Source organism: Musca autumnalis, unplaced genomic scaffold (assembly GCF_047663935.1).
Source record: "Musca autumnalis isolate F117 unplaced genomic scaffold, ASM4766393v1 scaffold_1, whole genome shotgun sequence".
Taxonomy (NCBI): domain Eukaryota; kingdom Metazoa; phylum Arthropoda; class Insecta; order Diptera; family Muscidae; genus Musca; species Musca autumnalis.
In genome coordinates, this window is record NW_027411644.1 from 255,970,040 (window position 1) to 255,985,024 (window position 14,985).

General features: G+C 34.7%; 1 long non-coding RNA gene across 1 annotated transcript; it reads left to right on the forward strand.

The window, feature by feature from the left end:
- The first annotated feature begins 1,112 nt into the window (after nucleotides 1-1,112).
- On the forward strand, nucleotides 1,113-2,949 carry LOC141391206 (uncharacterized). Its single transcript, XR_012409589.1, has 2 exons — nucleotides 1,113-1,227; nucleotides 1,296-2,949. It is a non-coding gene; the product is annotated as an uncharacterized lncRNA (long non-coding RNA).
- Nucleotides 2,950-14,985: the final 12,036 nt, after the last annotated feature.

Genomic DNA, 14,985 nt, shown 5'->3' on the forward strand with positions numbered 1-14,985 from the left:
TGGTACTGTTTACAACGATATAAATTGGATGGTTACCAATAGCCTAGTGGCTGGTTAGCACCGCAATAAGTCTTGCAAGTTTTCGTCGTTTTTGGCTAATAAGGAACTGATCACTGAAGTCATCCACTTTAGAGGGCCAGCTCCTGCTGTGATTAGTTCTTTTTTACATTATTTCTCTAGCTTTGATGTGACAGAGTTTGATTTTAATGGTAGGAGCATCTACTTGGCTTTCGACAAAAATTCCTACTGAGCTTGAAGTGTGATACTGAAAAACATTGCAGTCCTCAGGTAGCTTTGTCTTCCGAGAAGACACTCGATTTTTCCTCTTAGAGCCGTCTGTGTATACTTTTAGGTCGTGACCCATCGATTATTTCCTACTTGCACAATTTTTGCTGGCTAAACTCATAAAAACTATTGGAAAGTTAAATAATGCCGACAAATCGTTCTGTTCGATTTAAAGTTTATTATTATAAAATCTATCTTTATAAAATCTGTAAATATCACATCACGACTAATAATGACTTTCTTTGTATTTTCATCATAGCAGCGAAAAGCCTTGGAGTTCTCATCATAACCAAGGAAAATCATCTCAGTTGCTTTTCTGTCTAGCTTACGACGCTTTTCAGCCGGAATATGAACAAAACATTTTGATCCAAAAATATGAAAATTATCCACACTTGGTTTTGTACCGTACCATAGTTCGTATGGCGTAGCGTTAGTTGATCTTGATAAAACTCTATTTTGTATAAAATTTGCTGTTGCAACTGCTTCTCCCCAAAATGTGTGTGGTAAATTCGCCTCTGTTAACATACACCTTGCCATTTCTATCAAGGTCCTGTTCTTTCGTTCTGCCTTTCCATTCTGTTGTGGGGAATATGGGGCAGTCAATTGGATCTCAATACCTTCTAACTTGAGAAAATCTGCGAATGCTTTTCCAGTGTACTCTCCACCTCTATCAGATCGAATTTTCTTTGGAATCTGACCAAATTTAGTGCGACACAACGTTACAAAATCTTTAAATGTCTGTAAAACTTCCGACTTTTGTGATATTAATCTTATTACAGTAAACCCAGAGAAATCATCTATAAATGTTACCACGAATCTTTTTCCAGATGGTGTAGTGGTTTGCATTGGTCCGCATACGTCACTATGGATCAATTCCAATGGGGCTAAAGATTTCGTTGTTGATTGCTTTGGAAATGGCAATCGAGTCATTTTACCTTTAACGCAAGTTTCACAAATTTCCTTTATTCCACAATCCACTATATTTAATTTCTCAACCATTTTTTCTTTAGACATTTTTCTAATTGCTTCTGGATCACGATGTCCAAGCTTTCGATGCCATTGGTGGATGCAGTTTTCCTTGTGTTGCAATACCGCATTGACAAAATCGGGCTGTCGCAAAATATACATTTCACCGTCGATATCTGCCATTCCGATATTTTTATTTCCAAAATTTATGCAGCAATTTTTATCTTTAAATGATGCGTTGTATCCTGATTTTGTTAGTTGCCTTACTGAGAGAATATTACCAACCAAACAAGGTGCATATAGTACCTCTCTCAACTTTATTGTATGTTGATTACCTAAAGCATCGCTTGTAATAATCTCGCCTTCACCAATACCTTCAATAGCAACAGTTTGGCCATTTGCTAATTCGATCGTGCTTTTGTAATTCTCATTAAGATTCTTGAAAAATTGTCTTTCACTGACTGCATGACGAGTTGCTCCTGAATCCACAAGCCAGCAAAACTTCTTATTCTTGCCAAATGTGAATAAAAAATCTTCTCCCTTGTTTAGTTCGCTTCCCTTTTCCTCGATGGAGTTAACTTTATGTGTATTCTTACCAGAGTTTTGCTTACTTTTCCAATTTTTATACTTGATGCAATTCCTCTTTTGATGTCCTGTCTTCTTGCAAAAATAACACGTATTGTTGTTTCCAGCTATTGCTTTCAAAACTAAATCGTTTCCTTCGTGTGTGTGTTGCTTTCTTTCATATTCTGCAATAACTCGTTGTTGAACTAATGCGAATGTAACCTCTTCTTCCTTTCGAGATTCTAGAGATGTAATTAACGTATCATATCCTTCCGGAAGACTGCTTAAAAGCATGGCAGCACTCCACTTATCAGACAGGCTTTCTTCACCGACGTCCCGTAGTTTGGTAAATAAATCATTCATTGAATTTATGTGGCTAATTGCGTTACCTCCTTCTTGAAGTTTCAAGCTACATATAGATCTCATTAAAAATACCTTGTTCGTGAGCGTATTTTTCTCATGATAGTCTTTAAGAGCATTCCAGGTAGCTTTAGCCGTCTTCGCACTTCGTATGTGCCCCAACTGGTCGTCCATAACGAGCAATCCAATTGTTCCTCTTGCTTCATCGTCCTTTGAATCCCATGCGTCAATTTCCGACTGATTAGCAATTTCATTATTAGTAGTTCTTTTCGGTTCAGGACGAGTTCCTTCGATTACGTGTTTCCATAAATTGTTCTTTCGTAATAACAGCTCCATCTTGAATTTCCAATTCGCGTAATTTTCATTATTGAGCTTTGCAAATTTTGGCTTTGTATCCGACATTTTCCAAATTTCTCGTTTCTTTATTTGTATTCCTTATTCCGTTCGAATTGTCCTTGATTTTCTTTTTGTTAATATTCTTAAATTTCCTTATTCTTCTAGAATTCCTTTACTGATTTCCTTTGATTCTCCTTGAATTTCTTTATTTCTTGAAAATAGCTTTAATCCTTTGATTTTTCCTTATTGTATCCTTATTTCCTTATTGTATCCTTATGAAGGCCCATAACCTATTGGAAAGTTAAATAATGCCGACAAATCGTTCTGTTCGATTTAAAGTTTATTATTAGAATGAAAAGAAAAAATTAGACATACAATTTTCATATAATGTCAAATAGAATTCAAAACTATAATGATTAAATTTAACAAGTGAATGTACTCAAAGTTGGTTTCAATAAAAACGAATATCGGTTCTATATGTGCATTATCGAAACAGGGTCTTTGGTCAAGAAGACAAAGTACCAAATTTTATCGGTTTCTAGTTTACAACGTGACTAACGCCAACAAAATCCCGAAAATATGGCGGTACCATTGAGAGCGGATAAATATACTTCCTGAGCAGATATCAATACGAAAATTTCAGTAAAGGTTAGTTTAGCAACACAAATAAAAAGAAGCAAAAAAAATTAACATAGGTATGGCCCCCATAGAACAGTACCCCCTGATTTCTGGCATTTTGGGGGTCTTGACCACATCTTCCAATGAACTTGGCTACAATTTGGCTATCGGTATTCCATAGTGTTAGAAAACCTTCCTGCAAAAAAATTTTGAATTGGATCCACGTTTTGATAGGCTCCCCATTTCAAGGTTTTATATAAGTTATTAATTCGAAATGGCCGAAATGCCACTTAATCTTTCCTGGAGGTAGGTTACACCCAGAAAATTGTCGATTAATGTAGGTGTCCCCTTTGATGTTGTTTGTATTGAACACAACAAAAAACACTATATTTTTGAAAATTATGAGAAATACAGTTATATTTTTATTTGTGGGGGTTTTCAGACTTAAACCACTATAACTCAGCCATTTGTTAACCGATTTAAAAAATAATAACTTGTTCGAAACATATTATTCACCCCTTTAAAAGGAAGAAGGATCAATGTGATGTATTAGAGAGTTCTTAACTACTGTCATGGCTACAATTGTTGTCCTTGTGTTCGATCGAAAATCTCAATGGTTTGGCTGTTATATGCCAAAATGTCCGAAAAACGTGGATAAAAAACTTAAAGTCAAAATCGGGAGGCTCGATTTTCACGATAGACCTTTGGTCTAGTAGACTTTTTTGCTCAGTTCAATCCCAGGAATAAGAATCGCGAAGGGCTCATTAAGGTTTTTTTCCTTCTACACAAATCGCCCCGGCCTAATTAACACATTTGGCACCAACAATTAGAGTTTCATTTCTTTAATTTGGCCAATGGCAACGACCACTGTGCATTGTATGTCGTATATATAACAAATGTGGACCTATACCGACATATTTTGCAAGAAAGTTATATAACCCATAGCGAAAACCAAATTAGTCACATCGATTGGAAATGTGGAAAAACCCATATAATACTAAAATATAATTTTATGGGGGCTATATCAAAACATGGTCTATATATTCCATCTTCAATACCAACCATCCTACGGTTTATACATATAATGTTCTTTAAAAGATCGTTGTTCTCATTTTAAAAGACTGAGGGTAATCTCCGATTTTTGGGTTAAGAAAAAAATAATGGTTTCAAATCTGTTCGAGTTCACAAATTTGGATGCTGCACCCAAAAGTTATGGGGGGTTTTATTCTCTTATAAAGAATAAGAAAATGTTAATAAAAATCATTAAAAGAATTTGATATCTATCCACGGATGCCCAAATATTTTCTAAACTTGTTCTTATTTTCGCGGAAAATCAAAAAATAATCTTGTAGTCTTTTCACACCAAAAATTCGATTGTCACCTCTGCTGTTTCGTTCTACAAGTAACTTTAATATCCTACTAGTGACACTACAAAACTCACAGATTCTTTTTACTTATTTAAATCGAAGAATAAAAAAAAAAAATTGCGCACATATTTCATTCCTCTCCAAATTGTCAGTCAAACAAAAAAGAATCATTTTGTTGAATTCTAAAGAAAATAAGATTCAGTTAATTTTTAAATATGATGCCATCAAGCAATCTCTATCAGATTATCTTCTTGGAAATATATCTAAGCGCCCAAATCTTTTCGTAGGCATCCGCAGCATTTTGAAGAACTTTCTGCAAGAAAAGTTTATAATTTAATAAACAACAAATAATTAAGATAATTATCTGTTTAATTATTAATAGCTTTCTCGTTGCATAAATATTTTTTAAGAAATCTGTTTTTGAGTGTTGCAATAAAAGTTGTTTTGTATTAAATGAGTGTCTTAATTGCTATTAAAAATAGGGTGGGTGAGTGAGAAGAAATATAGGCACTTTATTGAAATTTTAGTAATTTATTTCTTGCGAATTGCTTTAATTAAAATTGTTTATAATAAATACGTTTGTAAATTTTAAGGCAGTTTTCAACAGTTGGATTGTCATTAGAAAATAATGGCAACTGCAAACTAAAAACGTCTTGATAGATTAATTATAAATATCACAAAAGAAAAAAATAAAGCAGATTTTAAAATATTCTCCAAACTGGTAAGAGATCTTCCCACTAAATAACATTTTCAAACTATTTACCTCATTTTTTTTAAACTGTTTAGATCATTGGAATTTAAACCAAACCCAACTGACTCAATGAGTACAACACCAAGACGATGTGAGAATGTATTATGATAAACTATTTTATTGCTGGTGTAAGCATCTTTCTTCGAAACTGCAAATACCTACGTAATGTGTATACAGTTTTGATGAGAATCGTAAAAAATGAATCGTAAATCCCCTTTAAACATTTACCCTTAACATTTACTTGATTATTTGAATGAGACTAAAACGATTTGCAACAAGTGACCCACAAGGTGTAGTAAATCACCCCCCTATTTCCTTCTGATACTACCAAAAAGGTTGAATGATCCAACAATGTAAATGCAAATATACTTTACTATCCACTTGAATATTGCTCTCAAATAGTGTGAGTATGCTTTGCTATTTTACTAGAGATAAAATAGTTCTTAAATCCTCCTTACCACGAAGATTTAAAAAGTTTATTCTTCTGCTTTGTGTGTTTTTGGTTTGTTTGTTTCGAGAGCAATTTCATTTTTACTATTGGCTGTAAATGTCTGTATTTTAGTATTATTTGGATATTTTTGTGGTTATTTTATATTTTAAGTAAATTCATCGCTGTTTTTATTGCAGTTCAATGACTTTGTTAAACACATGCTGGGCGTTTTGTGTTACGCTCATGTTTTAAAGGTAATCTCCTGCACAAATATTTTATAGCTTGAGAAAATAATGGTTTTTAATAAACCAGTCCTGGATTGAATACCATGATCGATTTACTTTCTGAACGTGATGGGTATGAAAATCAGGCGAGACAAAATAACATTTCTTGGCGTTCCGGTCAGCAGCTGCCACCTGGGGATACATATATTTCAATATGTATCGCTTTTCTCTGCAGCATATTCCGGAATGCTTGCTGTTGATTCTTGGTCAATGCCGGGACAAAGGAAAACCCAAAACCAATAAGAATGGGCTCAGTTGGTCACATCTACATTTCGTTAAGATGCAAAAGATATGTCAGGGTGTGCTATGATGTCGTCTATGTGAGGGATATTGACCTTGTTGCGTCATCATCCGAATTTGAACCTCCCCCAAGGTTTCGCCAATAGTGGACTTTATAAGTCGGAAGAATATCAGCTTAAATAAGTATAACGTACCCTTCCTCAGTACTAGAAATAGAGAGGGGTGGACTAGCTTTTCTATTACAGCAATCTGTTCATACAAACCTATGTTGCTTAAGGACGGCACTAATGACCAGTACTTGGATTGTATGGGGTAGCAGTCAGTAGTGAAATTCTGTAAGAGGGTATATAACTTTGATACGACGAAAAATTTGCCTCATTGAAAAAACGGTTTCAGACTAGGATTAGGTAATAGAAAGCAATAACAGATTTTTTGAATTTTCAATTTTGGTTTAAAATTAAAAATGCGATTTTTCTGTCTGGCGATTCTTTCAGTTGTCCTAAAACTCTAGACAAAAGCCGACTACATTTTTTTAGACTTTTGACTACAAAAATTCGATCAATCGATTAATCAAAAGTCGATTTATCTATCCCTAGTTGTGTTGTGGTTGCTTGATACAGTGTCAATGGCTATGAGACCATTCAAAAGAAAAAGAGAACAAAGTTGAGAGCATTTACCAAACAAGAGAGGAAATATGAGAGCAAATAACGCGAATGTAGGGAAAAATAGGAAAGTGATTTTGGATCTCATGAAAATCTTTCATATTATTGAAAACAAAAAAAAACAAACAAGTAAAAAAGTATCAGTCGGCTTTGTCGACAAAGATATACCCTCAGTCTATGTGGATTGAAATACTTTTTTTCAAAAAAAAAAAAACTTATGCATTTAGGGGGGTTTTCAAAATTTTAGGTGTATGAACAGACACAAATATGGATAGGATTAAAGCTCAAAAATTTGCGGGGATATCGACAGAAAGGTTTTTTTTACTAGCCTACAAAAAACATAATATCGCTATAAACAGGAACAATCCTGGAACAGACCTTTAACTACACAAAAATTTTAAACATTTGTGTGGGTGGTACCCCAATGATCGGACAGAGAGGGTCCAAATTTTAACATGAACTAAGCGTCGACAATATTTAGAGATCCAAAGTTTGGACCAAATTGGTTGCTACGTCTATGAGATAGCGCGTTTACCATTTTAGCGAATATTTTCGAACTTTTGTGGGGGAGGTATTGGAAGGAGTGGACCTATAAGCACCATCTTCGAATTTCATCTAATATTCGAAGAAATATTACAATATCCAACGTATCCGACGAACGTAGTATTCGGTTCCAGCACTCCAGCCACTACATATGGTGCCATAAGGGTTTTTTTTACAACTTTTGGGTTGTTTTCTCAAGAAGTATGGACTTGCCCCTGAAAAAACTTTTACTGCCGTAATTGAGGCAGCAAATGCAGGTTGCTTCAACAAAAATCAAAGTGATTCGAGAGCAGATCTTAAAGTGAACTTATCCGAAATTGTGTGTGGCAGGTACCCGAAGGAGTGGACAAATATAGTACATATTCGAACCTGATTTATATCAGGTAGATATATTAGGATGTGTAAAATATACACCAAACCGGTCACTCCCATCAAGAGCAAAAATTTTCCAAACATTTTTTAACTTTTGTGGGGGAAGTACCTGAAGGAGTGTAACGATATGGCTTATCTTCGAACTTAAACTAAGTTTGCACAAAATATTACGAAGGCCATATTTTGGACCGAATCGACAGATCCGTTGGAGAGTTATCTTGCGCTCCAACCACTACACACGGTGTCATAGGGGTTTTTGTACCTTCCAGGCAATTTCTCACAAAATATTACGTTCGAGAGTTATCGTGCGCTCCAGCCAGCCAGACATACAGACGGATATTGCTAAATCAACTCCAACTTGTCTGATACAGATTTCGTCCAAACATACTTGGGGTCTAAAACCACTATTTCGACGAGGCACATTTTGCCCGTATGAAAGTGTACATACCCCCGTTAGCATAAATGCTGTGGGTATAAAAAATGAGTAAAAATGTGTTGAAGTAAAAAAGTTTTTTTTTGTGTTCTTTCTTTATTTCTGACCAAACCACGCCACATTCAGACCTGTGACCAAAGAAAGAATTAAAGAGTACTCCTTGGACAACATGGTTCTAATGTATGATTTTTTTGAAATTTTGATTTCGGTTTTTTTGGATTTTTGTTATAATTAGAGGGCGCAACCAGATAGTGATCCAAACTATATGTAGGATTGTAGAACTCGTGATTCCACGTCTTTTGATGTATATCTCATGAGTGTGCTCTGTACAGGTTCCTAGTAATAGAAGTCCAAAGTCGAAAATTTGGTGCGTAAATATTCTTAAAAAAACTATTTTTTTGGTTCTAAAACCCCGAACCCCGCGTGATTTTAGTTTTTTTTTTTTTTTTTTTTTTTGAACCGGATCTAATGATTCCTTTCGCGTTCGAATTCATCCACTAAAACGGCGGATATAGCGACCTTGAATATAGGAAAATCTGCAAAAATTTATTTTGAACCGCGATTTTCTATGAAAAATTATACATAAATGGAATCCTTTATACGCGAATATAATATCTGCAAAAAGGTGGGTCATAAATATTCGTATTTAACCCAAACTAGAATATGGTGGCACATTCGCGGTTCTTGACGAATTTGTTTCAAATTTATTATATTGAAGCATTTTTAATAGGCGGTCACTGAAATCGGATGCGACTTACACGCATATGCACATCGCGAAATTTTTAATTTGAAGGATTTTTGAATGGTAAGATGCAACTGACGGTACACTTTGGCCGCTGGTTGAAACATGGATACATTTGTACAAATTTATAGAGAATCATTCGCTGTATCCGAATAGCGCAGGCGCCTCAAGCGATTTTAAAGATTTCGGGAATTACATACTTTTTAACTTTTGTGTTTTTTCTTTAGGTGTATTATCAATATAACTCTCTACTTCTTAATTCTATTGATTATCACAGAAAACAAATATACTTTTACGATGACAAACTATTTTCCTTGTAGAAATTCAGGTTTTGTGGAAATTTACCGAAATAGTAGAATAACTCCCAAAAATTTTCTCCAACTTTTCGTATTAAACCAAACAAATATGTTTTTGAAATAATATTTCAACAATAAGTTTTTGTCTTTTGTTGATGCTGTAATATGCAAGTTATAAACCCAATCTTTATAATTTTTGTCTCATTTTTTTCTACTCGTTGTCTAGATTCTGTACGCATTTTTAATTTATTTTTTAGAGAGCTAGAATAAATGAAATTTACTTCAAGATTTCTCATTACTTTTTTGAATTTTCGTGAAAATAAAAATAAATGTAGGAAATATTCAAGCATCTGCCCATAGATATTAAGTATTGTTAACGATATATTTTCTTATTACAACACAAAGGGGATTTTTAAATATTTTTCCTTTATAAGGGATTAAAACCAGGGTTTCGGAGTCGAGGTATTTTTGGCTCGACTCCGACTCCATACGAGTTTTGTTTCACGACTCCGGCTCCGACTCCGACTCCGGGTCGACTCCGAGAGTGAATTCCTATACCACTAAAAATGAATAAAATGTGCACAAATTTCTAACCTTTTCCTATATATTGGCCTATATAGGCTAACGTGTTAGTTTTTCCTTACATATTCATTAGAAAGGGCATTCGTTCGAATACATTCGAAAATATCAATATTGTTTCTGTCGAATCTTACATTGAAAATAGCAAATTTAGAAAGTTTTTTTTGTTTTTGAAAATTTTGCCTTTTTAGGCGAAGATCATTTTTATACCCTCAGCATTTATGCTAACGAGGGTATATCAGGAATATTGCCAATTATTTCATATTCCATTTCAGAAAAAAAGGATAAATTATTTTCGCGCTACATCAACGATTTTTGATATGTAGGTTAAGAAAAAGATTCCCAGTACGAATCTGGTCGCGAGCCAATTTTTGGTTGTTGCGGACAAAAGTTATGGCGCTTTTATTTCGCTTTTTAAGAAAGAAAATATTATAAAAACGCTAATTATTTTAATGAGCACAATTGTTACAAAAAAGTCCTCTCGAAGTGACTTCAGCGAGTAGATTGCATAATACCTGCAAAATATTACACAGAATTCGCGGAATGTACATAAAATTGATAAATTATTGAATATAAGTCAACTTTTTTCAAAATTAAGGCCCATTTAGTGGTCATAAAATTACATAAAAATTTGTTCTAGATCAAAACTTCACGGCGAATCAAATGAGACTACAATCATACAGACTGGTGTTATAGTTTCGATGTTACAGCCAAAATAAGCACATATTTTGGTCAAAAAAATTATTTTTTGTTTGAAAAAATATTTTTTCACATGCATTATGTAGTAGTAAAAATTGTAAAAATCTATAGGAATACTTCCTTCATTTTGCTTAAATCTCCCAATAAAATAGACGGATTTTGCTTTATTGACATTCATATTAAAGCTTTTCCATTAGGGAAGGTAATTGGGTTGATGAGGATGTATCTCAAAGCTTCTGAAATGGAAATAGAGGTCAAATAACCCATTTTAATTTATATGCATTTTAAAATACGTGTAAATCGCGTAATTATCAAAATGATTTTGTCCGCATGTGATTTTCGTGTACAGCAAGACCATATCTATTAAGTTGTATATATTTTTCGAAATATAATTTGGACTCTAAGATGTAGCATCGGCTGCATCTTAGCATTAAAAAACCTATAAAATATCGCTAATTTGCGCAAAGTGCATACAATTTTTGTCCGCATCCGATTTCAATGTCAACCATGAAAATCTACATCGATATATATCTATTTGAAGGCGATCAATCGAGAACCGCGGATGTAGCATCACACACTATTTTTTGGGATAAAATGAATGTAGCTTCCTTATTATTGAAGTTTTCAAATCTCTGTTTCCGCTAAAACGAAGATGCTGCACTAGTTTTTTCATTGCAGTGGAAACGATGCGCAGAAAACGCGATAAAATACGCGATATTTTCAAAAACAATTTTAGGTGATTTTTCTACTTTGGAATTTCTCGTAACTCGCGTTTTAGTAGATGGATTTTCACGAGGAATGATTTATTGGATCCGAAACGTAAAAAACTAAAATGTGCAATGGAGTACGAAGTATTCTAGAGACAATTGCAAATATTAGACCCGAAAAATATGATTTTTAGAAAAATGTTCACACAAAATATCCGCATTTGGATGCAGATTTCTATGAAGCTGTGCAGACTACATTCACAATATACGTATCAAATAACTCAGAATCGCAAGTATTACAATTCTTTATATGATTTTTTGAAAAACCTGTTTGCGGAATGACATTAGAAGAAAATATCAAAAAACACTGTAAATCTGGCTTCAAAATGTCAGCATCATTTAATGGTAGAAGCAGACGAAATTTTGAAAAGTAATACATTAGTGAGATGATCCTTATTTAGTTTGCTTCTGCTTTCACTTTGACAGGAAACTCGAGAGAAGTGTGGTTTACTCACAAATCGAGATATAACAAAAAAAGACATGGTGGCTTCAACCCATTTTCACCAATTTTTTAACATAAATGTAGCCACAGCTTCCACGCAAATTATCTTTTAAGGCCAATATTTTTTGCCACGACCAAAAACATTTCATTTTATCCAAAAGTATTTAATTTGTATAATATACAATCACGAGTCGCGTTTTCTAAAAGGGTAAACCTTGGCTTCAGCTATGTTAAATTTTCAAAAATATTGGTGATATACACTTTCATACGGGCAAAATGTGCCTCATCGAAATAATGGTTTTAGACCCCAAGTATGTTTGGACGAAATGTGTTTCAGACAATTTGGAGTCGATTTAGCAATGTCCGTCCGTCTGTCTGTCTGTCTGTCTGTCTGCCTGTCTGGCTGGCTGGAGCGCACGATAACTCTCGAACGGATCAATCGATTCGATCCAAAATTTGGCTTTCGTGATATTTTGTCCAAACTTAGTTTAAGTTCGAAGATGGGTTATATCGGTCCACTCCTTCCGGTATCTCCCCCACAAAAGTTCGAAAATGTTCGTAAAATTTGTACATACGATAACTCTTGAAGGGAGTAACCGAGTTGGTCCATACTTTGCAAATCGTGAAGTGTCTACCAGACTTAGATGAGTTTCCAATATGGACTCAATCGGTCCACTCCTTCGGGTACCTCCCACACAAAATTTGGGATAAGTTCAGTTTAGGGCCTGCTCTCGAATCACTTTGATTTTTGTTTTAGCAACTTGTATTCACTGCCCTCTATAAGACGGTACAAGTTTCATCAGGGGCAAGTCCACACTTCCTGAGAAAATAGCCCCAAAGTTGCAAAAAAAACCCTATGACCGTGTGAGGTGGTTGGAGTGCAAGATAACTGTCGAACGGATCTGCCATTCGGGCCAAAATTTGGCCTTAGTAATATTTTGCCCAAACATAGTTTAAGTTCGAAGATAAATAAATATCGGTCTACTCCTTCAGGTAGCTCCCCCACAAAAGTTCAAAAATGTTCGGAAAAAATTGTTCGTACGGTCCATACTTTACACTTCCTAATATATCTACCAGATATAGATCAGGTTCAAATATGGACTATATTTGACCACTCCTTCCGGTACCTACCACACAAAATTTCGGATAAGTTCACTATAAGACCTGCAATTACGATGGTAACATTTTTTTCAGGGGCAAGTCCATACTTCTTGAGCAAACAGCCCGAAGGGTGTAAAAACCCCCTATGGCACCATGTGTAGTGGCTGGAGATCCACTTCCATAATGGCCAATGTCGATCCATTCATTTAAGTATCTCCTCCGCAAAACTTTTTATCCTTAATCCTAATCAACATATTTGTCGGTTCATACATCCAAAATTTTTAAAATCCCCTAAATACATATGTTTTTTGGGAAAAATTGTTTCAATATACACAGGCTGAGGGTATATCTCTGTCAGCAAAGCTGACTGATACTTTTTTACTTGTTATTAGTATTAATTTTTAATTAATTTCTCGTTGAAAATTGAGCTTATTGATCAATAATGCATCTGAAAACGGAAAGCCGACGACTCGAAAGTTTTTGTCGGGTTTCCTTTTTTGCACGAGTATATTCTGGACGGAATTCTTTCGCGTGAGAAAATCTTTTAGCTTTCAAAATATGTGAAAATGAAGGGGCAATACAAATCATAAGGTCAACATGCAATAAAAATTATAAGCAATTCAAACTGGATGTAACCCAACATTTTTGTGCGCTTAGCCTTAAAAGGAGACCCCCAGTTGTAAAGCTCAATAAAAGCCATTTTTCATTATTTTTTCCGAGAAAACTACGTAACTTTTTGCGTGATTTATTTCTTCAACTGAAAGCGAAAAATATTACAAAGTTTTGAGACCGTCTACGAAACCCTGTTTTTATTAAAGCATTTTGCGGTGACAACCAACTCTACCTCGAAAACTGATAAGTAGACTGCGGAATCCTATGCAAATGCATATATGGTTAGGATGGTCGTAGAGAAAATCTGATTAGACAGAAACTCGTTTTATTACAAAATAAAACGAATTAGGCCCAGAAATTTTTGCATATTTTGCATATTCTGCATATCGTGCATATTTTGACATATTTGTACATATCTGCATAAAAAGAGCATATGCAAAACCATATGCAAAAATATATTCAGGGATTTGTGGTCTAAATATCCTACCAAAATGGCTGAAATTTGGTATTAAGTCTTCGTTAGGGGTATGCAACTTTACAACTGAAATCTGTCCGCATAGGCCCACGTCTTCATATAGGCCCCATAGAACGGTACCTACCGATATTCGGTATTTTGAAAATTGTAGCCTTAATATCCCACCGAAATGACTGAAAATTGGTATTTACTCTTCGTTGGGGGTATAAAACATTCCACCTGAAATTTGTCTGTATAGGTCCTCGTCTTCATATAGCCCCCATAGAATTGTACCTCCCGATTTTCGGTATTTTTAAGGTTGTGGCCTCAATATCCTACCGCAATGACTGAAATTTGGCATTTTGTCTTCGTTGTGGGTATAAAACTTTCCACCTGAAATTTGTCGGTATAGGTCCACGTCTTCATATAGCCCCCATAGAACGGTACCTCAGGATTTCCGGTATTTTGAAGGATGTGCCCTCAATATCCACCCGAAATGGCTGAAATTCGGTATTAAGTCTTCGTTGGGGGTATAAAACTTTCCAACTGAAATTTATCGGTATTGGTCCACGTCTTCATATAGCCCCCATAGAACGGTACCTCCCGATTTCTGGTATTTTGAAGGATGTGGCCTCAATATCCCTCCAAAATGGCTGAAATTCGGTATTAAGTCTTCGTTAAGGGTATAAAACTTTCCACCTAAAATTTGTCGGCTTAGGTTCAGGCCTTCATATAGCCCCCATAGAACGATACCTCCCGATATTCGGCATTTTGAAGGTTGTGGCTGTGGTTATACATTTCTCTATTTTATTGACTTGTTTGAAGGGAATTTTAAACAGAAAAATTTTACACATAGACATTTTTGTACCTATTATTGAAATATTTGTTGCATAAGAAAATATGTAGAATGCATAAATTTTGCATATGCAAAAATTTATGCATTTTGCATAATTTTGCATATGTCATATGTTTCGATTGCAATATAATCAGAAGCCAAAAATATGCCCAGTCCCAAAATTAGATATGAATCGGACCAAAAATAGGGGTTGCATAAAATTCCGCTGTCTACTGATAAGCCAATT